General features: G+C 43.3%; 1 long non-coding RNA gene across 1 annotated transcript in view; it reads right to left on the bottom strand.

Moving 5' to 3' along the window:
• Positions 1 to 5,082: 5,082 nt before the first annotated feature.
• Positions 5,083 to 26,408, bottom strand: part of LOC105515153 — a 35,195-nt gene continuing 13,869 nt past the window's right edge. Inside the window, exon 4 of the long non-coding RNA XR_001002271.1 lies at positions 5,083 to 5,149. This is a non-coding gene — a long non-coding RNA (uncharacterized LOC105515153). The remainder of the gene's footprint in view (positions 5,150 to 26,408) is intronic.

Raw genomic sequence — 26,408 nt, 5'->3', positions numbered from 1 at the left:
ACTTCTCTCAGGATCTATTTCCATCTCCTCTCCAGGCTGTCAGATGAATAATGGGTTCAAGTGTCAAGTCAATCTGGCTGCATAAGGATTGGTTCTGTTTAGGGAGGAAAGGCACTCACTGAAGGAGCCACTGGTCCTCCACATTTACTGGCAGGAGCTGAGAAAGTCTATGCGGCACTAGATTCTGAGGAATGGTTCAAGGGTGGCAGAACACACACTTGGAAAGGGAAAATTTATTGATATGTTAGCATTCTCTAGGGATAAGGACTTAACACCCTGATGTGGTACTAGTATGGCTCGTGGTGGAAGCTTGGAAAAAGCGATGGCCCAAACAAAGTGAAGTAGAAATGTCAGAATTGCTGTGGCAGACAGTGGACTTCTTCCACTGTCTGAGACCAAAAGGTGTAGAAAAGTGGGCAGGATACAGTTAACATGCTACACAAGGGTGAAAAACCCACCAGCCAATCCCAGAGGACACCATGTTTACCAAAGAGACAGGTAATGCACGGGTGAGGGCCACCACCCAGGCTGATGGTAGGCAATTCTTTTAAATCACTGGGCTCCTTGATGGTAATGTGGATAAGACCCTGAATAACAGAGGCCAGATGGCACTACGTTCTTAATGAGGATCAAAGTTGAAAGCTGCCTCATGGGCATGAGATGCTGAGCTATAGAGATGAGTAATGGAACATGGTGTCCTATGGGCAAGAGAGATGGGCTGCCAACAAGGGTATTATTCAACTGAAGCAAGTTAAAGAAATCAAGGCTAGATTACCATGAGGCTAAAGGCAGCTGCCCCAGCTGAAGCAAGTTAAAGAAATCAAGGCTAGATTACCATGAGGCCAAAGGCAGCTGCCCCAGCTGAAGCAAGTTAAAGAAATCAAGGCTAGATTACCATGAGGCTAAAGGCAGCTGCCCCAGCTGAAGCAAGTTAAAGAAATCAAGGCTAGATTACCATGATGCTAAAGGCAGCTGCCCCAGCTGAAGCAAGTTAAAGAAATCAAGGATAGATTACCATGAGGCTAAAGGCAGCGTAATCCCTTGCCCTATTTCCTCATTTGAACCAGGTTTCAGGCCTAGAGCCCACTGACTGAAGCCGACACCGGGTCTCCAGGAGGAGGAAGAACCCTGCCACACCACAGCAAGTATATATGGTGAGTCTCCCGCTCCTTCCCCCAGGGACCTATGGCCATTTACTTGGGTATTGTACACCATGGAAAGGTGAATAACCAGCTGTTTCAAGGACTGTTGGATACAGGTTTTGAGTCACTGGTACCTGCAACTGAAGCATCATTGCAGACACCCTGTGAGAGTGGGGACCCATGGAGGCCGGATAGTGGCTCAGATTTGTTTCACGGCTCTCTTGTCAAACCCAAGCTCCCTCCTGGTGGTCACCTCTCTGGTTTCTGGACACGTATTTGAATGTGTGTCCACATTCAAACATGGTAGTATGGTAGTATGTAAACTACCACATACTTGGTCGTTTAAAGAATTCCCATACTTGAGCCCAGAACTATGCTATAAAAGCTAATATAGGCCAGGCACGGTGGCTCACGCCTGTAATCCTAGCACTTTGGGAGGCCAAGGAGGGTGGATCACCTGAGATCAGGAGTTTGAGACCAGCCTGGGAGACGTGGTAAAACTTGTCTCTACTAAAAATACAAAAATTAGCCAAGCATGGTGGCAGGCACCTGTAGTGCCAGCTACTCAGGAGGCTGAGGCAGGAGAATTGCTTGAACCAGGGAGGCAGAGGTTGCAGGGAGCTGAGATTGCGCCATTGCACTCCAGCCTGGGTGACAAGAGCAAAACTCCGTCTCAAAGAAAAAGCTAATATAGTGGGGAAGACCCAGTGGAAACTACTGAATCTTCACTCTGTCCTCAAAGATAGTAAAACAAAAATCATATTGTATCCAGGGTTGAATGGTAGAGATAGTGCCGCTCTTAAAGATCTAAGGGCAGGGCCTTGTGGCTCACACCTGTAATCCCAGCATGTTGGGAGACCGAGGTGAGAGGATCACTTGAGGCCAGGAGATTGAATCCAGCCTAGGCAACATGGTGAACTACAAAAAAAGTTAAAAAATTAGCTGGGCATGGTGGCAGGTTACTTGTAGTACCAGCTACTCAGGAGACTAAGGTAAGAGGATCACTTGAGTCCAGGAGTTCAAGGCTGCAGCAAGCTATGATCACATCAGTGTACTCCAGCCTGGGCAGCAGAGTGAGACCCTGTCTCTAAAACAAGTACATAAATAAATTAGTAAAAAAAAAAAAAAAAACCAAAGGATGCACAAGTGATTATCCCCTCATGTGTACATGTTGCTCACTTGACTGTCTCCTACAATCCCATATGGATCCCAGGAGTGGGCTCCCACCAATTCAACTAGGTCGAAGCTCTAATTACAGCTACTGGGCTAGATGTAGTATCATTACCATGGTAGATGAACATGGCCTCTGGCTCATGGTATATGGCCATTCGTCTAGCAAATGTGTTGTCTTCTCTCCCTTTCAGGAAAGAATACCAGAAGCAGTTTGCATTAATGTGTGACAAACAACAGTATGGATTTACAGTCTTTCTCTAGGTTTTATGCTAACTCATGCCCTCTGTCATAATATAGTCCCATGGGACCCAGACTATCTGGACATTCTAGAAAACATTATATTGGTCTAGTATGCTGAGGAATTATGTTAATTGAACTGACGAGCAAGAAGTGGCAAGTATATAGGAGGCCTTGATAAGACACATGCATTCCAGAGGGTGAAAGATAAACCCAATAAGGTTTCAGAGGCCACCTTGACAATGAAATGTTAGTGGTCTGAGGTCCATCCAGTTGTCTGAGGCATCCTGGGATACTCCTCCAAAATAAAGAACGGATTATTTCTTCTTGTACCTTCCACTAGCAGAAAGGAAGCACAATGCCTGACTGGCCTTTTGGGTGTGTGGAGAAAGCATAGTCCGCACTTGGGCGTAATGCTCAGACCCATTGACTGAAGGATGTGAAAAGCTTCTGGCTTTGAGTGGGGTCCACAGGAGAAAGGGCTCTGGGGCCTGGGCTTGGCAGACTTTGCCCAATTTGATAGTAAATGGATAAGGACAGTGGCAAGAGGCCATGGCCTGAGAAGGCATGGTGACTAGGACCCAGACCCCTTAGGAAGGAAGTTCTGGCTCGCTCCACCAGGCAAGTCACTAGAGCGGCAGACACACTAGTCCAGGGTGAGGGAAAGGTAGAATGGGTGGTAGAGGAAGGAAATCATGAATGTCACTTGTGGTCTGAGACCACCTGCAGCAGCTGGGGCTGTAGTTTGTCCTGTTAGCATTCAGAATCCTGAAGCAGCTATTCCCAGAATGGGTAAACTTACTATACAAGTCAAGTGAATACAAGCAGTACAAGGGCTGCACTATAGTGGAGTCTGTGCTGGTCACCCAGATGCCCCCTCTGGGACGGAAGGGCTTATTTTCCCAGCTGCTAGGGGTGCTGGCTGCTGGCTGACCCCTACCCTGGGTGAAGCCCACAGTTAATCTTGGGTCAAGGTGATGTTTCAAAGGCTAGACCATGTGGCCTCAATTGGTGACGTCTATGAAAGGTCCTCCCAGTTTCAGAGCTCTCTGCGGTGTCTGCTGAGGCCTCTCTTGCAATTGTTTTATGGTTCAACTTCTTTCCCTGCCCGGGTCTGCTCTCTAATTCCCTGATAGGTGTTGTTTCCAAGCTCATGCCCCAATATGCTGCCTGTACATGAGGGTTTTTCTCAAATATTTTCCGTGGGAGCAGACCCGCAGCACTAGGAAATCCAGTATGTCATAGCCCCATCCACCTTCCCCTGGCCATCAGATTTGAAGCATTTGGAAGTCCGTTGATAGATAGAGTCCAAGCCCGTGTCACAACTGGTCCGGAGTCTACTGACCCACCTGTGGTCATCTCCCTGGTCTTTGGGTGTATAATGTAAGTGGATATATTAGTAGACAGAAGCCTCAGATTGGTTATTTTACTTGTGATTCTCTGACCCATAGGAAAGGCCACGCGGAGGTCTCTGAGATGGCCCTCACCCATTCCCACATCTCCAGCTAAGATAATAAGTCAAAACCAAAATCTCATTTTGGTGGGATGGCAGAAATTAGTATCCCCCACAGCCCCAACCCCTGCCCCAGAGATTTGCAGGGATGGTTGTCTTGACCTTATCCCCATGCAAGTCATCTGCCTGACAATGGGCTACTGTGAATTTAATCGAGTGGTAGCTCCAAATTATAGTTGTGTGTATATTGTATCTTTACTTGAACAAATTAGCCCAGTCTCTGTCACTTAATATGTAGCTATCAATCTGGCAAATGCGTGCTTTTCAATTCCTATCAAGAGGAAGGATCTGAAGCAGTTTGCATTTACTTGTAATGGACGGCAGGATACATTCCTTACCATGTCTCAGACCTATGCTTTTGCTATTGTCTGAATATTTGTACCAACTTGAAATCCATATATTGAAATCCTAACCCCCAAGGTGATGATATAAGGAGGTGGGGCCTTTGGGAGGTGATTATGTCATGAGGGCAGGTCTTCATGATTGAAATTAGTACCCTTCTGAAAGAGACCCCAGAGAACTAGCCAGCTCCTTCCACCAGGGGAGGATGCAATGAGAATGTGCTATGAGGGGTGAACCCTAACCTTCACCAAATCTGCTGGTGTTTCGATCTTGGACATGTTGATTTCAATCTGGAGGAGCAGGTGGCAAATACTTTGGATGCCCCGTTAGGACACCCATATATCAGAAAATAGGAAATAACTCTCACAAATCCAGGGGCCTCTCAGATTAGTGAAATTAGAGTGATCCAGTTGCCTGGGGCAAACTGATGCTCTATGATGTAGCTATGGCATACCAGAATGTTTTATGGTGTCTTTGACAAACATCACTGGGAGGGCTGCAGGGCAGAATCCTAGGGTTCTAGAGCAAGACCTTGCCATCTGTATCACGGGACTATGCAGCACTCGAGAAGCAGTTTTTGGCGTGCTACTGGGCCTTGGTATAGACTGAACAACTGACCGTGCGACAGCAGGTGGCTGGAGTCTTCCATCATGTCTTGGGTATTTTTAGACTTACCAAATCAGACAGGTGCAGCAGCAACCCATCAAACCATGGAAATATTACCTTTGGTACCTGGGCATCTCTGGAAAATACAAGTTATAAGAATAAATGGTCCATATCTATGTACACCTATCTCTTTTGCACCAGTGTCTGCACTGTGGTCTCACTGGTGCTTCCCTAAGACCAGTTGATGAAGGAGGAAAAGTCTTGGACCTTGTTCACGGCTGGGTCAGCTCAATGAATTGGTACAATTGCTATGTTGCTACATTACAGCTCTGCTCAGTGATGGCTCTGAAAGACAGTGGTAGGGGAAATTCTCCCAGTGGGCAGAGCTTAGAATAACATGCCTGGCAATCAATTTTGTGTGGAGGGAGAAGTCTAAGGTAAGGAAACACTCAGATTGATAAGCAGCATTGAATGACTTAGCTGTTCACCCAGAGGCTTAGGATAGTCAAGATTGGAAGCTCAGAAACAAAATGTCTAAATAAGACATGTGTGATACATCTAGGGGAGTGTGAGGACCTTTGTATTCTCATCAGTGCCAATGAGAAGCATCCTCTGCACAGGAGGCATAGAACAACCAAAGGAATAGGACGATGCATTCAGTGGAAATCAGTGCAGACCCTTTCCTTGGTCACTCTAGTTCTTGCGTAATGAGGCTGTGGACATGTTAGTAATGGAGGTGGAGACAGAGGCTATGCATGGGCCCAAGAACATGGGATTCACTGCAAGGCTGATCTAGCTTCTATCCTTGCTGACCGTTTGAACTGTCAGCAGCCAAGACTGGTGCTGACAGTCAGCAAGGATAGTAGCTAGATTCCTTGATATGGAATCACCTGCTAGGAGACCAACTGGCTACCTGGTTGCAGGTTGATTACATTAGGACTCTTCCATCCTGGAAGGCATGCTGAGTCATCCTACTGGGATGATTTCAAACTGTAGGTATGGGTTTCCTTTTCTGCCTTCAGTGTTTCAGCTAGCGTGACTTTACAAAGGTTCTCAGTCTTTTTGATTTGTCATCATGGGATCCCACACTATACCACCTCAGACTAAATGACCCACTTTACAGTGAAGGAATGTGACAATGGACACATGACCTTGCCCTCCACTGGTGCTACTGTATTCCACATCATTCAGAAGTTGCTGGCCTGATAGAATGTTGGGATGGCTTCTTAAACATGCAGATTACTTGTTAACTTGGAGATGATACCCAGAGAGGATGGGATACCATTCTTCAAGATGGCGTAAATATTTTAAACCAGTAACTAGTATACATTTTTCTCATAGGTAGAATACACAGGTCTGGGAACCTGGTAGTTGAAGCAGGACCCCGTGACCTTGCCTTAAAAAAAAAAAGTGGCACAAGTGGATCTGAGTGGTACAAGGGCTGGACTGTGACAGCCTCTCTTAGTGCCCTGCTCACATATCTGGGATCCTAGCATATCATTGCATTCTGGATGACTTTCAACTCCCAGTATCTACTTCTTTGCACTGGAGAACTTTTCCTGCAAGTGCAGGAAGCTGCTCTGCCTGCTTGCCCAGCAAGCTGGAAACACTGGGGAGTTAACAGCTCTCTGGAAGCAGCCCTCAGCCAAAGGCAGACAGAAGTGAATACCCCAGGTCCTTCATCAGTCGAGCAGGATAGCTTTGAGGCATGCAATTTGCAGTTTCTTAGAGTTTTCCTGTGGGATTACTCTGCAGCTGCCCATTGTTTCAGCTGGTTTAATATGCACACTTTATTCACTGCTTTTTCCTCTCTCTATCACTTTTCTACTTCTCTGCAATTTTTGCTTGTGACTTCCAAATAAAATACTTCTGCTCAAATCCTTATCTCAGAGTCTGTGTCTTGGAGAATCCAGCTGAGATAGTTTCCTACAATGTTTCTACCTTTATTCTCCATTTGCGTGGGTTTCTTACTCATATGTCCCATTCTGTTTTATCATATGTCATCTTTTGAATTCTGTTTCCCAGGCAATAGACCCCTACAGTTCCTTTCCTTCACTGAAGGCACTCTAGTACAGAACAAGTACACAAATATCACCTGGGGCTAACTGAAAAACAGAACTCAAGTATCTAAGGCAGTTTAACAAAAGCCATATGCAATTAGTAGAACTGGGCATAGATATGCCTTTTCAAAGACAACAGAGCTGGCATAAGTTTCACCAGGTTGGGAATACAAATGATATGACCTTAGGCCACCATCTTGCCTGCAAGAGCTTAACATCCTTCAAAGATGATACTAATTATTTCTGAGTGATTGAGTCCAAGTTGGCATTCCAGAATTTGGGTTCTTTCTCTCCCTTCCTAGCTCCCTTTCTAGTCAATATCCACGGCTCTGGAACTGGCCAGTGTGTTCTTGGTGATAATGCCAGTGACTTTGCCGAGGGGATTGTCTCTCAAGACTGTGGCTCCTTTGGTTCATGACACAGTCCAGGAAGCTGTTGAGTGTCCCTGTCAGCCGTCATGATGACGTCTCTGGTGAGAACACCCATGTCCTCACCACGAGTCTGTCTCTGAAGCTCTCAGAGCTGCCATTCCTGGGGTGCAGGAATAGTCCAACCAGAACCGCAGAGCGTGGCCCCCTTCCAGACTTCTGAAGCTGCACGATTGGTGCTTGAGTTTTCATTTCACTCCTCAAGAGTATCTCCTTTAGCTTCTGAGCCTCATCCCCAATTCCCTGACAGCCACCGATTAAACAAAGCATGCATATCACCCCAAGAACAAACAGCAATTTTCTTGCATCAAAATGACTGAACCCATTCTTAAAATATAAAATGAAGTAAAATTTCCCCAAAGGCAACTCAATGTATGGAGTAGAAAGTGTGCTTTACATGCAGACATTATTTTTTTTGTGAGCACAAAGAGCTTTTCAGTCTCAAGAACCACAGCTGTGTCTCAAAAGCCTCTTCTCCAATTATGGTCCTGGCTTGATATTTACATACCCAAATGGCCCATTTGAGCTGTTTTCCAGAAACAAAGCGCATCCTCCAGTGTCTTCCTCTCTTTCCAACCCAAATTACTTAGAAATGGCAATGCTTCGCCTCCAGCTTCCCTTCCACTCCACGCAGATTTCCTTCATTTCTATAATTTTTTTTCAGTGATATTAGGGCCAAGTTTTAAGAGACCAGCAGTGTGTTCAAGGGATCATCTCAGGCAAATGTCTTAAAAATGGACCGTTTCCCCTGCAGTGAGGGAGGGAGGTGGAAAGTCCTGTAGCCTTCCTGGACAGACTAGACCGTGGATGCTGACCAACCCAGAGCCATAGGCCTGGGCCCTTCTCCAGTACATTCATGCAACTAAAGTCAGCTTTTAAGCACAGCCTCATGTCAGAGACACTGTCCAGGCTGATGACAAATGGTCTTTCTGACTCTAAGTGCAAGACTGTTCTCTGATGCCTTTTAGAAAAGACACTGGAATTTTGAGGATGGCAGGTCCACTTCCATGAGTGTCCCTGTGGGGACCAGCTCTGGACAGCAATTGCCAGCCACCTCAGTAGGAAAGTGACCATTACAAACTTTCTGCAGGTGAGACAGACCTGTTAATCATTACAACATGGCTGAACCATGTGCGGACGGCCAGGAAAAAGCAGTCATTTTCAATGTGAGTTTTAAAGCCTTCACCAAGTCCCTTGCCAACCCAGCTAATAGAAGGGAGGCTTGGGAAAGCTTACTCATCCTGCTTACCCAACTTTGTTCTGCCTCCTACTCAGTCATAAATTGCTGCACAGGCTGTGCTGGCTAAATTGACATTAAGAGTTATTAAAGGAATGAGTCTGCAGTTTAGGAAATGTGCGTTCATGGTAGGCTTCTGCAGTCTTAGGAAGAGCCAGGGCAGGGCAGGGGAAGCTGAGAGTTGCAGGGGTGGGGACTCACAGCTTGGAAAGCTGGAAGAAATCCTGGTGCTCCTGGAGGCCCGGTGTCTCCCGTGAAGGAGACACAGCCATAAAGGAACCCAATGGTGACTCATGCAGCCTTGTCTGTGATACTGACTGATGGTCTGTGGGTTTATGTCTGGTTTCCACACACAGGTTTGTGTATGCATGTCTTCCTCCAAAAATCATCATTTTAATTTTTTGGCAGCCTGGTGGTATTCACCTTGGAGGGTGAGTGGAGGTTCCTCCTGTCTGTATATTGGCAGCTGTAGCTTCCTGTCTACCAGGGCCCGTGGGTCTCCCTACACCCAGAAGCAACACTTGTTCCTCTGTGTGGCTTGGTTAACATGGATCACACCCAATCTGCTGTTTCTCTTGCACCTGCTACTTTAACTCTGTGGTGTCACCTATGCATTTGTGTATAACTCATTTTCCCTACCAGATTGTGACCTCCTGGAGTACGGAAAATATCTGGTCTTCTCACTGTGCTATGGAGACGGTAGGTGTTCCACAAAATTAGTTTGCATGAGTAATTATGGAGCTGCTTCTGGGGCTGGCATCTGGAGGAAGACAATTACCTGTTACTTTAATTTTCTGTACAGGGAGAGCAGATATAGTTGTTAGAATTTATTGTAAAACAAGATGAAGCTTGTCTATGACTTAAGCAGCCGAGACGTGGTGCCCAGGTTTTGTTAAAAGGTTTACTTTGGCACTTTTCCAGATAACTGTGTTTGCCAGACGAGTGACCACTGGATAGTAGTAGTGAAGGTTTAATGACATCTTTGCTGTATGCCAGAGAACTTTCTGCAGGTTGTATGTGCATTAACACATTTAATTCTCACAACGGTTTGAGCTAAGTTCCCTATCACACCTATTTTACAGATGAAGAAACTGAGATAGGCCAGGCACGGTGGCTCACGCCTGTAATCCCAGCACTTTGGGAGGCCAAGGCAGGTAGATCACGAAGTCAGGAGTTTGAGACCATCCTGGCCAACATGGTGAAACCCTGTCTCTACTAAAAATACAAAAATTAGCTGAGTGTAGTGGTGCATGCCTGTAATTCCAGCTACTTGGGAGGCTGAGGCATGAGAATCACTTGAAGCCGGGAGGCGCGGGGGTTGCAGTGAGCTGATACTGCACCACTGAACTCCAGCTTGGCGACAGAGTGAGACTCTGCCTCAAAAAAAAAAAAAAGAAAAAAAGAAAAAAGAAACTGGGATATGTAGAGATTAAGTACCCCACCCAAGATCACATAACCAGAAGATTATGGAGCTGGGATTTAAGCTCAGGCATTCTGACTTGAGAAACTGTACTCTTAACCAGTATGCTATAGGACCTCTCAAAAAACTTTAAATACACTGACCCACCCACCCATCCATCCTCTTATCCATCAAATGTTTAAGCCCCTTTGAAATAAATAGCTTATATATAATGACTGTATCTTTAAATCTTCTACTCCATACCTCTTCTCAATGCCTTTCTTAGCTCTCAGACTTGGTAGAGGGCATCCATAGTGAATAAAACCTCTGGCTAGGGTTTTGGAAGCAATAAAGAACACTGGAAATGATGACAGTAAGTTGGAGTCCACTAAGTTTATCCTGGAGAAATCAAGAGAAGGACTTGCTGGAAATTATATGATTTGAGATACATTTGAAAATTCTAGGAATGATTTTCTCTGGCAGCATTCACACTGGGTAAAGTTTGGGAGGAGTCTTTCTATGTTTTCTTTATTATGTTCCATATGTTGGTTTGTATTTTTCTATTTCATTCTTCCAAAAGTTATAAAGGATATTTTTGTCCATTAGTTCTTCATTAATAGATTATCTGCCTCTTCTACTATGAGTTGAATAGTGTACCTTTGGTCTAACTGAACCATCCAGGGCTGCTTAAAATGGGAAAAGGGGAGATCTGGGTCTGGTACAGTGCTAATCTCACCGGGACGGTTTCCTCACCTGTAAAGTAATGGAAATAAATGAGATGCCCTCTAAGTTCTGTCTCAGTTCTGAGTCTGGTCCTGAGTATTTTTAGCCACATTTCTGGAAGGCTCACCTTCCTACACATTTTTCTTAAGGTGCATATCGGAACTTTTCATCCTTGGCACTGGGTTTTTGGCATAACAACATCTTCAGTCCATCCTTCCTATCTTGGAAAATAACATTCAGGAAAAGGGGTGATTTAATTTTTCATTTTAGACAAGTTGAAGGTTCTTCTGGTCTTACAAGTCTTCTCTTTATTCCTTTCCCTAACTATTGAGTGGGCAGATTGTCCCAGTCAGCAAATAACCTTTAAATGCAGAGGACTCACCCGCAGCTGCTTCCAGAGGCTGCTTGCAGGCATCACTTTGTAGATGAACAAGTCTTTTAATAGGAATAAAATGCTGGTGCTGCCTGCTGGTCTGTTGGCACATGTCCCGGAATTCTGCTAATGTTGCTTTCGTATTCAGGATTTGGATTTTTTTGTCCTCATTACCTTAACACCTCTTTGCTATTAAAAAAAAAATTCAATGTCAGTCAAAGATGAAAACAACCAGAGTCAAGGCAGTAACAGCTTAGTGATTCCAGTAATAATGTGCTAACATCTGCTGGATACTATTTGTCAGGCACTGTTTTAAGTGCTTTGTGTTCATCAGCTTGTTTGATTTTCTATGAGGTGGACATGATTATTCTTTTACAGTTCCTCAACAAAGGCACAGAGAAGTTAAGTAACTTGATTATGGTCACACAGCTAATGGTAGTTTTCTGAACTTTGGCTCTTAATACTGGAGATGGGGTGGGGGTAGGCAAGATCCTGCTAAAGAATAAAATGTATCTCAATAGACCTGGAAGACTGTATTTGGTGGAAGATTTGCTCAACTGGATTCTAATAGCTTTAAATCAGCACTTACTGGGGAGAAAAGGAAAATATTTCTAATCCTGGATGCTACAGAATGGTGGGTATATATAATATTTTCACTGCAAAAATATTTATGCAGTATCTGCTATATATCAGGAACACTGCTAGGTGATTTAGAAGACTAAAAAGAGAGGCATTACATGTGCTTCCAGAAAAAAAAAAATAAGAAAAAAAAAGCCAAATGATTGGAAAAAACATTTCTGGCTTCTGATGATTTTATACAAATGCACAGGGTATGGAAAATAATAAAACCTTGCAGATTTAGAAACACCTAGACAATGGCCCAGCACGGTGGCTTACGCCTGTAATCCTAGCACTTTGGGAAACCAAGGAGGCGGATCACTTGTGGTCACGAGTTAAAAACCAGCCTGGCCAACATGGCAAAACCCTGTCTCTACTAAAAATACAAAAATTGCCAGGCATGGTGGTGGGCATCTGTAATTCCAGCTGCTCAGGAGGCTGAGACGTGAAAATTCCTTGACCCTGGGAGGTGGAGGTTGCAGTGAGTCGAGATTGTGCCATTGCACTCCAGCCTGGGTGACAAAGTGAGACTCTGTCTCAAAAAAAATCCAAACTAACCAACAAACAAATCACCCAGGCAAATATCATCTTTCCTATATGACTAAGATGAAATGGGGTAGGACTGACAAATAGAATGGGTGAGCTCCAAAGAAACAGGTCTAGTAGGAGGCAAGTGACATTTGTCAGACCAGGAGATGTGACACACTGGAGAGAGAAAAAAGCTGGACATGTTGGTCAAGGACATTAGCTGTCAGGAAACCATCTTTCACAGAATACAGAATGGGAGCCTATGGCCAGAGATGTCAGAGGGAAGAGCTGTCGATGGAAGGAAGGCTTTAATAAATTAAATAAAGGCAATCAGACCCTAAGAACCCACAATGAAGAGATTGGTGGACAGGTAAAGGCATGGTGGGATGACCCAGGGAGCTCAGTTCATTTCCAATATCTTGGCTGGGTTTTATAAAGGCCAAGTTGGGTGACAGAAGCTAATATGAATGCCTACCAGCTAAAACCCAGAACGACCTGAATGAAAATGGATAGCAAACACCACATTCTAGCTGTAATTGTAACAAGAAGAAAATGAAGGAAAAGTGGTTTCCAAAAATAGAAACATTGCAGTCTAACTAACCGGTAGAATCCTTGCTGTTATTGAAAAAAATTAATTTAAAAAACTTTATAATTGACACAATAATAACATATTTATGGGGTACAGTGTGATGTTTCAATGCATGTGTAATTGTATACATCAAATCAGGGTAATTACCATATGCACACTTTAAACATTATCATTTCTTTGTAGTGGTAGCATTCAAAATCTCTTTTAGCTACCTTGAAAGAATCCTGGCTCTTTGATTAACTGAAGCAGGATTGACCAATGGATTCATTGAAAAACAGAGGGAGAGCTTAAAACATTCTTGGCCCTACCTTATTCAACATTTAAACTTTTAATTTTAAAGACAAAATATAAAATATGCATAAAAGAAGAAAGAATAGTATAATAAGGCCTAATATTAATTACATTTTAATAATATATCATATTGGTTATGTTATATGAATATAATAATCACAAATGTAATCAATGATATAAATTGTTACATTATGCATAGAGTAATATGCATACTCTATGCATATTAATAGTATAATAAGTTTCCATCTACCCAACACCCAGATTCTAGACTTAGCATGATTGTGCTATACTTGCTTCATTTGTCCATCATGTGTTCTCTGTTGAGGTATTTTAGAGCAAATCTCAGAAAGCACGTTATATCATCACCATATAATTCAGCAGAAATTCATGAAAACAAAACGTTTTAAAAAATAACACAATGATTACATGAAAAGTAACAGTAATTCCTGGTACCTTCTGACATCTTGATTGTCTCAAAATGGCTTTTTAGTGTTGGTTATTTAAACAGGGATCTAAATAAGATCCTCTTATTAATTTGGTAATTGGATCTAGTGTCTCTTTAACCCAAGAGCAGTTTCCCTGTTTCCCCTGCTGCATATGTTTTTTTTTTTTTTTTTTTTTTTTTAATTCCAGTTACTTGTTTAAGAAACCAAGATAGTTTTCCCATGGAATGCCCATATTCTAGTATTGTTTGTTTGCTTTCTTGTGGTGTCATTTAAGTTGTCCATCACATTTCCTGGAAGTGCCAGGGAGGTTGATTAGATTCAGATTGTTTTTTTATTTTTAGCAGCAAAGCTTTGTAGGTGGGACTTCACATTTCATATTACAGCACACAGGAGGCACATGATGTATGCCTGTTCCAACTTTAGTGTTGCTAGTGTTAAGGCTGACAGTCAGTCTTTCCAGTATAAATTCCCCCTTTGATAAGGTGACTATAGCAGTTTTCATGGATCTGTCCCAGTTTGTGACTATTCTGCTGGTGGCCTGCTCAGTGTAATCGTTTGTTCTAGATTTTTAATTTTTAAACAAACTATTATTATTAATAATTGCACTAACCTCAACCAAGATGATTTCCACTTCATATTTCCAGCTTCCACCACACCCTCATCTAGAAGTGTGGGATACACATATGCACTGAGCAGAATTCTTACTTTAACATGTGGTTAATGTGGAAGGCACCCAGTGATAACCCACTTCCAGATGGAATGTTCTCTTTCAAGGACCGTGCAGGGTGTTCGTTGATAAAAAAAGGTGTGCTAAGGTACAACTAGCTGGAGATGGCTAACTCCATCCAATTTCAGATGGTGGTGGAAGATAGATTCAATGTTACTGCCCTCATCAGACACTTGGTTGACCACACAGTTGGACAATGGCCTGTGCTGTGGCCACCAGGCTGCTGGTCACTGTGGTCATTGAGAAATGTGGGATTATAAGATAGGTGTACAGTAAATGTGTATAGAAGTAGAGGCTGTGCTATTCTGCCATGGAGAATAGGAAAAGTAGTCTGAATACTCTGGCATTATCATTTATTTTATGGTTCAATGACTACAACTATTTATTTATTTATTGAGATAGGGTCTTGCTCTGTCACCCAGGCTGGAATACAGTGGTGCAATTATATCTCATTGCAACCTCTGCCTCCCAGGCTCAAGCAACCCTCCTGCCTCAGCCTCCTGAGTAGCTGGGACTATAGGCATGCACCATCATACTTGGCTAATTTTTTGTAGAGATGCCCAGGCTCTCCCTATCTTGTCCAGCTGGTCTCTAGTTCTTAGACTTGAGCAAACTGCCTGCTTTGGCCTCCCAAAGTGTTAGGATTACAGACATGAGCCACCGTGCCTGGCTTATTTACTTGTTTTTGATAAACTCTTTGGTAGCAAAAACCGACAAAAATGGTGATCTGTGTTTAATGAAAACTTAAGTAATACATTTTTTTACTTCTTAAAAAAGTTGATGATGAATGTGTAACTTGCCACCAATGTTTGTCAATATTTACCACCCATCAGGGGACCCATAATGATATTACTGACTGTTACTGGTGGAGAGTCTTGACTAGGAGTTGTATGGGTTTTTGGTGTGTTGAACAAAGAATTGGACAAAATGCACAAACCAGGCAACGGAAGGCAAAAGCATAGATTTATTGAAGTGAAAGTACACTCCACAGAGCAGGAGCTGGCTGGAGCAAGAGGCTCAAGAGCCCTAGTTGCAAATTTTCTGAGGTTTAAATACCCTTTAGAGATTTCCTATTGGTTACTCCCTATTTAAAAGAAAACTTGGCCTGCCACCAGTTGGAGGCTGAAGTGAAGGCTTGGCCCGTGACCAATAGAGGCTGAAGTGAAGTTATACTCTATGCAAATGAAGACTTGGCCTGTGACCAATTGGAGGTTGAAGTGAAGTTACCCCCTATACAAACAAAGACTGGGGCTGATGACCAATCAAAGGCTGAAGTGCTCCCTGTCTGCAGATCCTATTCTGCCTCACTGACCACATAAAAAGCAGAAGACAAAAATCTCATGAAGAAACTTCAGCATCTGCTTCAAAAATTGGTAATTATTTTAATAAGACTGTGCCTAAAGATGACAATTTAGCACCTGCAGTTGCAGAAGGTGCTTTTACACATTACTTGGTTAATCATTACTTTTCATTTAGATCAAATAACTAGTCTTCTAAACTAATCTTGCTCATTTAGAATTCCAAATTTTCTCATTCATTTATAGAAAGTGAAATGATAGCTATTTATATTTTCGTGACATTAGCAGAACTTTGTAAACAGGTAAATGAAGATTGATTCAGATCAATGTCCTTAGAGTCTTCAAATTGAAGTTAGTTAATTCCAATAATGTTTGTGTTTTTCATCTGCTTCATGGAATCAAAATAAAGCTTTTGGAAGTTCAGTCTTTGAAGGGAACATTATTGTAATAAAGTTATTGTAAATAAAGTTTGATATTAGAGACATTTATAGTTTCAAAGTTAGTTATATTTATGGTGATAATGACCAAAACAAATTTTGGTAGGACCAAGTATTGTGGTCAAAGAATGTTTTTACTAAAATAAGAGCCTATGAGGCATGAATCTGTTATACACACAAGATTATAATTTTATTCAAACAAGCTAAAACATTTTACTAACCAAAACAGAAGCTGTCATTATCAAAATTTACAAATATTTGCACTTTATCAGAGTTGCAGTATTTGAGCTACAACATTTTCTTTTGTATCTTTTTTTGTAAAAAAGATGATGCTTTCTCTCTTCACTGCCAACTATGGGCCAGAGTTGAGTAATGCTTGAGGCTTTGAAGAATGACTTTGTAAACTAACCTTTGTGTTCCACAAGGGCATTGAATTTTCTATTTATGTTTCTGATAAATTTGGGTTATAGTTTGTTTAAAATCAGCTGGAAGTTTTTAATTATCGTATTCAAAGGATGACACATGAAAGTCTTCAGCTTTTGAAGTTTTTGGTGAATTGTAATTATTGAGAGAAAAGCTTGCCTGGGAAGGCATTAGAATTCACCTCTATAAAAAGCAAGAGAAAAACAGAACAAATTAAACAACGGGAATTCAAACTATATTTAAAATTTGATTTTGAGTTACTATAATTGCACCTTGGACTAGATTGAATTGCAGGAAGAACTTTTTGATGAAGTTTTTACTTTAACGGTAAATCTATATTCTGTATTGAAAGAAGGTCTTGGATTTGCATCTCCTACCTTTGGTGAAACCTTGAAAATAATCATAGAGACAATGTATTTAATGAGTTTTACTTTGTAGAAATAGTTGTCGAAAAATAGAGGCAAATAACAAGTCTTTAAAAAATACTAGGGCTGAAATATTTACACACTTAAAAATGGACAACACATTCCTTTTTTTTTTTTTTTTTTTTTTTTTTCTGAGATGGAGTCTCGCTCTGTTGCCCACGCTGGAGTGCAGTGGTGCCATCTTGGCTCAGTGCAACCCTCGGCTTCCTGGTTCAAGCAATTCTCCTGCCTCAGCCTCCCAAGTAGCTGGAATTACAAGCATGTGCCTGACTGACAAAACATTCTTTACATCTAAGAACAGGGTGTCAGTGGAAGTGCTGAGAGGGGAGGTAAATTCACATTTTTAATGTATCTCTTCGTGTGAGGACAAAATATCCTTTCCGCAAGGCACTGACTATTTTTTCCAGGGGATCCTGCCATACTGGGGACTCAGTGTCAGCCTCTGAGTTTGGGGGGTTGGGTACCCTGGAGTTGTGGTGGCCAGATCAGACATGGTGAAGGAAGATCATGCTGTCGAGCGTGCACAGCCTCCATGGAGCAGGCGCTGGAGTGGCTGACTGACAGGCTTTGAATGGGCTTTCTTTTCCACCTGGCTACTAGACACTCCTTTGTCAGGTGTGTCTCTGGCCGACATATACCTGAGCCATAAACATCTTTGGGTTCCATGCTCATTTTAAAAGAACCACCTATGTGTCTCTATCCCAGACTTCCTTGTCACTAATTTTTCAATTCTTTCCAAGTCTGTGAGCAAGCAGCCAAGCCATTAGCTGTTGCCTGCGAGTCATTACAGATTTGTATCCCAGGCCATTTCTCCTTCTGCATGAAGTGGGAGACTAGATGTACCACTCGAAGTTCTGCCCACCAAGATAACTTCATCACTGCCTTTCAGGGCCATCTTTAAAAGTGTAGTGCTAAAGGCATCCACATCTGGCTCATGCCTGCACACCATGAGGATTCATTTGTAGACAAGGCCTGTCATTTATCTTTTCCTGCTAACTGGATCTAGGATCGCCCTGAGGTCACAGGTGTGGGTAAGGGTGAGGTGGTGGAGCAGTGGCTGCTGGAGTCGGGGCAGTGAGAGACAGCGGTTGGTGCAGTTTGTGCACGCTTTCTGGATCTTCTTGGGCTTGGTCTCCTATGTACCACTTTCAATTTGTTGTGGAATGTTGCTGTACACGTCTGACTTGGTGGTTTGGTGAATGTAATTCATGCTGGACAGTTGGGTTGCACTGTCAAGTTGGTATCCCCTGGTGAAGCGTAAAGCCTCTACCAGGGTCCAGTAGCCAGACATCGGCTGCTTTTAGGATAGAGAATAGTTGTCAGCAAAGGAGAGCATTTGGGGCTTGTCAGCCACCCCAGTGGAGCTCCACAGACCCTTTCCATACCATTGGGTCTGTTGGTAATAAGGTTTAAATGGCGGGGCAGCTTGCACCACAGCATCAACCTGCTGAAGAATCCTCTTTTGATTTCTGCTAAACTCTAAACTGTCAGCCTTATGGTTTTCCTGGCAAATGAACTGTAATCGCACATACTCATACTTGCCATATATTGCTTCCCCAAACAAGAGAGGGCCACCAAGCATCATGCCTTCTTTGTGGAAGTTAGTGCAAAGTGCAGCAACTTGGCTCTTACTTTAGAGGGAAGTCCTGCCACTCTGCACCCCACTGGACCCCTAGAAACTTCACTATTACAGGCCCACGTGAAGTTCCACAGGGATTATCTCCTGACCTCTGGCATGCACATGTCTCCTTAGGCATCTAGGATCCTTAATATGATCTGATCATAAGACCAATTAGTATAATGTCATCAATATAATGGACCAGCATGACGCTCTGTGAGATATCAAGTTCATCACAATCCCTCCAAGCTGTGTAGATATAAAAGCTGACTTAGTCCTGCCGATTAGGGTTCAGGTAATAGTAAATGTTGGCCCTGACAGTAAAGATGCTACAAATTAAACTGCAGCTTTGATTGTCATTATCATCATCAGATTTTGTTTTTGATAATCTGTGGTCATTCTTCATAACCCAACTGACCTTTGTTTTAGGTGAAACTGTAATAAATTAGGGATGTGATGGGAACCACCATCACTTTGTCTCTCGGGGCTTTGATGGTGGCACTAATCTCTCGGTCCCTCCAGATATGTATTTTGCCTTTGCTTTTCTGCCTTGGCTGAGAGTGAGCACTGGGGAGAGGAGGATAGTTGCTGGGGTTTCCGCTTGATTCTTCCTACCGTAATTTAGCCTTCACTCAACAGGTTAGGAAATGAGTGTAGAGATTTTGCTAGTTACTCTGTTGTACCTATTTCTGCTGCACAATACATCTGGATTTGGGGATGGAGCTACCAGATAGGTCCACAGCCCCATTGGTCCTACAGTTACATGGACCTGGGTCACAGTTGTTTCCAACACTGACATTCATTAGGCCCTGCTCTAACAGGTGCCCTACACTGGGATTTTAGATTTCTGTGTAGCCAGTGTGTGTATAACCGGTGAAATCTAAATAAGGTTTATGGATTATACCAATGTTAATTTCTTGACTGCGCTATCATACTACAGTGGTGTAAGATTTCAGCATTGGGAGCAGAGGAGTTGTGGGCAGAGCTTCCCTGTAGGTTTCTCTGTAATCTTGTGAATCTACAATTATTTAAAAGAAAAGAAAATTTTAACAGGTGTAAAAGTGTTTATTTTGCTAGGCTGTTGAGAGGATTAGAGTAAAATGCGTCTAGTATTATAATGTCTAGCACAGAGTAGGTTTTTAATCTGTTATATTCACACAAACACAGACACACACACACCTCTGAATGCTTGACGTTCCTAGCCTCCTACCAGCGAGGCACAAGCGTTGAGTTGTCTGCTCATTGGCTGTATTGTACATGCCTCACACTGTATTCTTATTTTCCCTTTTGACCCAGGGCACCACTGGTAAAGCAGCTGTCTGAGATAATGCCTACATTGTTGGTCTCTGACCCAGGGAGCTCCCTGGCTTCTCTGGGGTGTGCTGGTAGCCACAGACTCACTCCACAGTACCTGCGCTGAGTGAGATCCAGCTGGTCAGCCCCACCCATGGTGGTGAGGGTGGTGGTAGAGGTGACAGTGGAAAGAGTCAGGTTTAGAAATAGAGGCTCCTGAGATGAGGATGCTGAGAAGAAGGCCAGGGGGCGATTGGAAACTCCACCCTGGCCGCACCTCATGGAACTGTGGCTCTGGCCACTCACGGGCAGTTCTGCTGCAAAAGATGGACCACTGCTCAGCTTCCTACTGACGCTTGTTGAAGAGCTTGGGCACGATGTCTAAATACGTAATTAAAGTTAATCTTGTTGCCATTACCTTATTCATTACAGTGATTTTCTGGTGGCTTTTATGGATCATTGTAAAACTGGTTTTGAATGAAATATGTCTCCTCACTTTTTCTGTCTTAATTTTTAAGACTGCCTATATTCTTTGGTTGCTAAGTAACATGCCTATAATGTGTTATCACAGTGGTTCTATCTGAATAATTTCAGTAATCGCTTAGGAGATTGCTTTAATAGTATATCATCTTAAATGGGAAGAAATGACTAATTCTAGGCTGTTTGGAGAAAACTAACTGAAGCATTTCCTCAAAGACAGGAGGTTTGTCAGCCAAGGAACTTAAAGACAGAGCACATAACCTCTAACTCAGGGCAGTTCTCTTTCAGAAGTTTCCCCCCTGCCTCCAGTGTCTCCAGATAGAATACACCTGCTCCAGGGACTTTGAAAGTTTTAAAGAACCAAAGGATCCAGAAGAGGAGATTTTAAACAAGGAACATTTGAGAATATTAAGGAACATTTTGTTGTCATGACTGGAAAAGTTGTATTTATTACAACCCCATAAATACAGATGTGAGATGCAGAAGTAAGGCAGTGTTGGTCTTGTGAAAGCTGGGCAGAAACACGAGCAGAGTTAACTATGGAGCTATCATTATGGTTAATCCATGGGAGCCCCTGGATCTGAGAGCAATCAGCGACACTGCAGATGCAGATCTCTGAAGCTGAGTTTTCTTCTTCCTCCTAGATGAGCATCCTGGAAGAGGAAGCCAGGAGCTCAGAAATGTGTTCATAGCTGGAGACCAACAGGACTAAGACTGTGAATTTGAGCCCCAAACGGAGGCAAAGTGAGTGTTGTTCTCATGTCCAGACCCTACCCCAACCCTGACCATGTCATGGAAGTGTACAGTCTGGGTCGGGTGTACAAATGGCACAAGACGCATTCAGATTTCTCTTATTCTGCAGAAATGTCTCCCTCAGTCTACTCTTCTCTCACTTCTTGACTGGCTGTTTTCCCTACTTTAGCACCAAACTTTCACTGTCTCCACGGTCTCACCTCTCATTCTCTTTTCATCCAGTTGTCATCTGGATCACCACCCTCCTTCTCAACTAATGACTAAACTGCTCTTCCTAACGTCAATCTGATGTCCCTAATGCCAGCTTCCCCCGCCTACCTTCAACCCTCCACCTGATGGGTATCTCTGCTGCACCTGCTGTGGGGCACTGGCCTGCCCCTGCTTCTTCTCTCTTGGTCTTTCTGCAACTCCATTTCCTACTTCTCCTCCTATTTCTCTCCCTGTTTCTTCTTGGTCCCCTTTGCTGCCTCCTCTTTGTCTTTCCACTCTGTGATTGTTGGTGTTCTGAAGGATTCATTCCTTAGCCCTTCCTCTTGTTGCCTCTGTCCTGGTCACTCTTCCCTGACAAATCCAGAACCATCTTATTTGTGGTACTTTGTGCCACATGCCATACAGAGATGAATAAAATATGATTCCTGACCTCACAGCACACACTAGATCTACAGGAAAAGATAGGCAATGAAATAAGGAAAAGTAATAAAATGTTAGTGATTCCATGGTACAAGTTTGGATGATATGGTGGGGACAAAAATTCATTCTACATGAAGAGAAAGAACAGGCAGAACAATGCCCTACTGGAGGACTTACCATGTTGCATAATAGAAGTGAAGGGTTTTCAGGTCTAAGGCATGCATAATGCACACAGAAAATGAATAAACACAAGTGTGTGTGTGTGTGGGTGTGTGCGCGCACGCGCACATTTCTGGGCGGGGGATGGGGTGTGCAAGGAGGGTTTGGGGTAGCTGAGGCAGAATGGAGGAGACATCTAAGTGTCTTGGGGCAGTGCTATTTCCCAATTATATAAAAATATTTCTTTATTTTAATATCCTGTACAGCCATACAGGAACATTGCTGCCTTCCTCCTTGGACTGGGAATTCCATGAGGACAGACAACATCTTAATCATTTCTGTGACCCTAGCTCTTAGTATAGTACTCTGTTTATAGTGAGTGACTGATGTTTTGTGAACTAAATGAGTGCAATTAATGGCTTAGTAAAACCCTTCACCTCTATTCAGGAAAGCAACTCAACTCACAAGAGTACACTGGCAAATGAGTCACGTAGAATAGATTTGGCTGTGATAACAAAAAAACCCCAAATCTTAGTGGTTTATTACACAGAGGGTTATTTCTCACACATATGACTTGTCCATCGCAAGACATCTGGGGGCTCTGCTACATGTCTCCTCTCTCAGGTACCCAGGCTGATTAAATAACCACCATCTGAAAAAGGTGGTCAACACTGCAGAGGAAAAAAAGAGAATGTGACAAATTGTGCACTAACTCTTAAAGCATGTGCTGGAAAATGAAATGTCACTTTGCTTACATTTCATTGGCCAAAGCAAGCCTTATTTGATGCCACATTTTCTTTTATGGAAGACAGTCTTCATAGATGCAACATGATTGCTAGCTGTGGGCCCCATGCTTTGCTAGTATCTGTCGGGGAAACAGGGATAAGGGAGTGCCACTGCTCTCTGGAGGATCACACTATAGTGAGGAAGATGGGTATATAAACAGATGTACTGTAATAGGTCTTGCAGGGGAATGAGCTTTTAATGGAGTGAAAAGAGATTTCTCTCTCTCTTTCTCCTTCCTCCCTCCCTCCCTCCCTTCCTCCCTTCCTCCCTTCTCCTCTTTCTGATTTTTCCTCTTTTTCTTCCTTCTCCTTCTCCTTCCCCTTCCCCTCCTCCTCCTCTCCCTCTCCCTCCTCCTCCTCCTCCTCCTTCTTCTTCTTCTTTTCTTCTTCTTCTTCTTCTCCTTCTTCTTCTCCTTCTCCTCCTCCTCCTCCTCCTCCTCCTTCTCCTCCTCCTTCTCCTCCTTCTTCTCCTTCTTCTCCTTCTTCTTCTTCTTCTTCTTTTCTTCTTCTTCCTTTTCTTCTTCTTCCTTTTCTTCTCTGAAGTGCAGTGGTGCAATCAGAGCTGGTTGCCACCTCTAGGTTAACTTCTGGGCTCAAGTCATCTTCCCGCATCAGCCTCTTGAGTAGCTAGGATCACAGGCGGATACCACCATGCCTAGTTAATTTTTAAATATTTTATTATTATTTAGAGAGGAGCTTGTTATGTAGGCCAGGCTGGTCTTGAACTCCTGGGCTCAAGTGATCCTCCCTCCTTTGCCTCCCCACGTGCTAAGATTACAGATGTGAGTAGCCACACCCTGCCAAAGAGGAAGTTTCTGCCATAAACTCCACGGGGGTTCAATTTCATGCCGGCTTACCAGCCCCTCATATGGATAGCATACAGGCTTGAGATCTGTGAACCTCTATATCCAACTTATATTTTTACATTTGTACTATCAAGCATTATTGGGACTATTTGTTATGTCTCAGTGTCTCCTCTCACCCTCCAGCTAGAGAACAAGGACACCAGGACAAACAGACACAATTCCATTAGGTAGCACTGGTCCCTGTCACCTCAGTGCCTAGCAGTGGTGGTAGAAGGTGGTACTTAATATGAGGACGTACTTGGCACATAATGAATGAATGAGCAGATGAATGAATGAATAAATGAATGGCCATTCTTATATTAAGTACCATTCTTGTAGCTTTTCATTTCTTGTTCTTCCAGGAGTCTTCACTCAGCTCCTGGGTACACACCTCTCAGTTTGGACATAGATTTCATTGTCTGTTTTCTCGCTTTTCCTCTGCCTTTGTTCTTAGCACGTGGCTCCTGACAAATGGCATTACTGTGACCCTTGTCATTGCAGCTTCTATGTGTCTTCCAGGGTTTCTCCACCTCACACACTCTCTTGCCCCCTCTGAATTGAGGCCTGATTCACGCTGCAGTGTTCATTCTAAGGAGCAAGAAGCAGCTGGAAAATCCACACTGTTTTCTATGTTTGCTGTGGGTACTGAGTGGAATAGCACTCCCCCAAAATTCATGCCTAGCCAGGATCTCAGAATGTGGCCTGATTTGGGGATTTGAAATCAGAATGTCAAAGAGACATCTGCGCTCCCGTGCTTTTTGCAGCCCTCTTCACTATAGCCAAGATGTGAAATCAATCTAAGTGTCCATCAGTGGATGACTGGATAAAGAAAATATGGTGTATAGACATATTAGAATGATAGTCTTAAAGAAGAGGGAAATTCTATCACTTGTCACAACATAGATGGACCTGGAGGACCTTATGCTAAATGAAATAAGCCAGGTAGAGAACAACAAATGGTGCATGTTCTTACTTATTTATGGAATCTAAAACGGTTGAGCTTATAGAAGCAGAGGGTAGAATGGTGGTTCCCAGAGACTGCAGGTTGTTCAGGAGAGTGTGGAGATGCTGGTCAAAGGCTACAAAGTTTCAGCTAGAGAGGAGGAATAAGTTTAAGAGGTCTATTGGCCAGGCGCGGTGGCTCACGCCTGTAATCCCAGTACTTTGGGAGGCCGAGGCGGGCGGATCACGAGGTCAAGAGATCGAGACCATCCTGGCTAACACGGTGAAACCCCGTCTCTACTAAAAATTCCAAAAAATTAGCCGGGTGTGGTGGCGGGCGCCTGTAGTCCCAGCTACTCGGGAGGCTGAGGCAGGAGAATGGCGTGAACCTGGGAGGTGGCGCTTGCAGTGAGCCGAGATTGCGCCACTGCACTCCAGTCTGGGTGACAGGGTGAGACTGCATCTCAAAAAACAAACAAACAAACAAAGAGGTCTATTGCACAGCATTGTGGCTGTAGTTAATAATAATGTATATTGCAAACTTGCTAAAAGTAAATTTCAAATGTTCTCACCACAAAAAATGAATATCTGAGGTGATGAATATGTGAACTGCTTGAGTTAATCATTCCACATTGTATACCAGTATTATAACATCATATTGTACTCCATTAGTATATTATAAAATTATAATTTGTCAGTTTACAAGGACTAAAAAGGAAATGTGACCTTATTTGGAAATGGGGTCTTTGTAGGTCAGATGTAATTAGTTAAGACAAAGTCATACTACAGGAGGATAGACTGTAATTCAATGACTGGTGTCCTTATAGGAAGATAAAACAGGGACACAGACACACAGACACACACACACACACACACACACACACACACACCCCATCCCATCACCACCAGCAACCATCAGAAGCTAGGAAGGGGAATGGAAGCTGTCCTTAGAGCCATTAGGGAGAGCCTGGCCTCTCGAATGTGAGAGGGTACATTTCTGTGGTTTTAAGCCACTCAGTTTGTGGTGATTTGTTAAAGCAGGCCCAGGAGGCGAAGCCATGTTGCTCTTGTCTGATTTTGCACCGGTAAATGAAGAAGCAGCTTCTTTTCCCCACCAGTCTTCCCAGTCCCGGTACCTGGGCAGGTGCTCCAGCCTCTGAGCTTTTGCAAACTGAGAGGGCGAGGCAAGCGGCTTTTCGGTAGTCTTCCCAAAGGTTCTCAATCCAAACACCCATTCCCTGCGGGCTCTGCTTCCTCATAATGGCCAAGTTGTCTTCGTGGTGCTCAGGTATGATCAGACGAGAGCTAAAGGAGAGGCAAGGAAGAAATCTCCCTAGGTCTTTAGAGGTGGGTGCCAAGAAGGAAGGGTCAAATGGGATCTCTGTCTTCCAGCCTTGCTCTCTGGGACTCTGAGAAGGTGGTTAGTGAAATCGTCAAGGAAGTCATAATAAATGTCCTTGTCCTACAGGTTCTGTCATTCTCATGGCTCAGCTCTCCTTTCCTGTTCTCTACCACCCCCACCCTTCTCCCAGCTACCACAACTCCCCAAATGTAGAATTAGTTCACTCCTATAAACTAATGCCAATGGCTCATAGGTGGATGAGTAGCAGGAGTAATGCCAATAGCTAATACTTATTATGAAGTACTTATTATGTATCATGCAGCCTATTTAGTGATTTACAAAAAGCAACCACTTTTATCCTCACAACACCTTTATGAGGTAGCTGATATTATTATCTGCACTTTATAGACGAGGAAACCAAGACCCAGAGAAGTCACACAACTTGCCCAAGATCACACATTAGCAAGTGGCAGAGGAAGGATTTGAACCTGGCTGGTCAGACTACAAAGCCCGTGTAACCTGATGACTACTGTTCATTCCAATTCA

The sequence above is a fragment of the Colobus angolensis genome, unplaced genomic scaffold (genome assembly GCF_000951035.1).
Source record: "Colobus angolensis palliatus isolate OR3802 unplaced genomic scaffold, Cang.pa_1.0 Scaffold255, whole genome shotgun sequence".
NCBI classification, from domain to species: domain Eukaryota; kingdom Metazoa; phylum Chordata; class Mammalia; order Primates; family Cercopithecidae; genus Colobus; species Colobus angolensis.
This window is presented reverse-complemented; position numbering and strand designations above follow the sequence as displayed.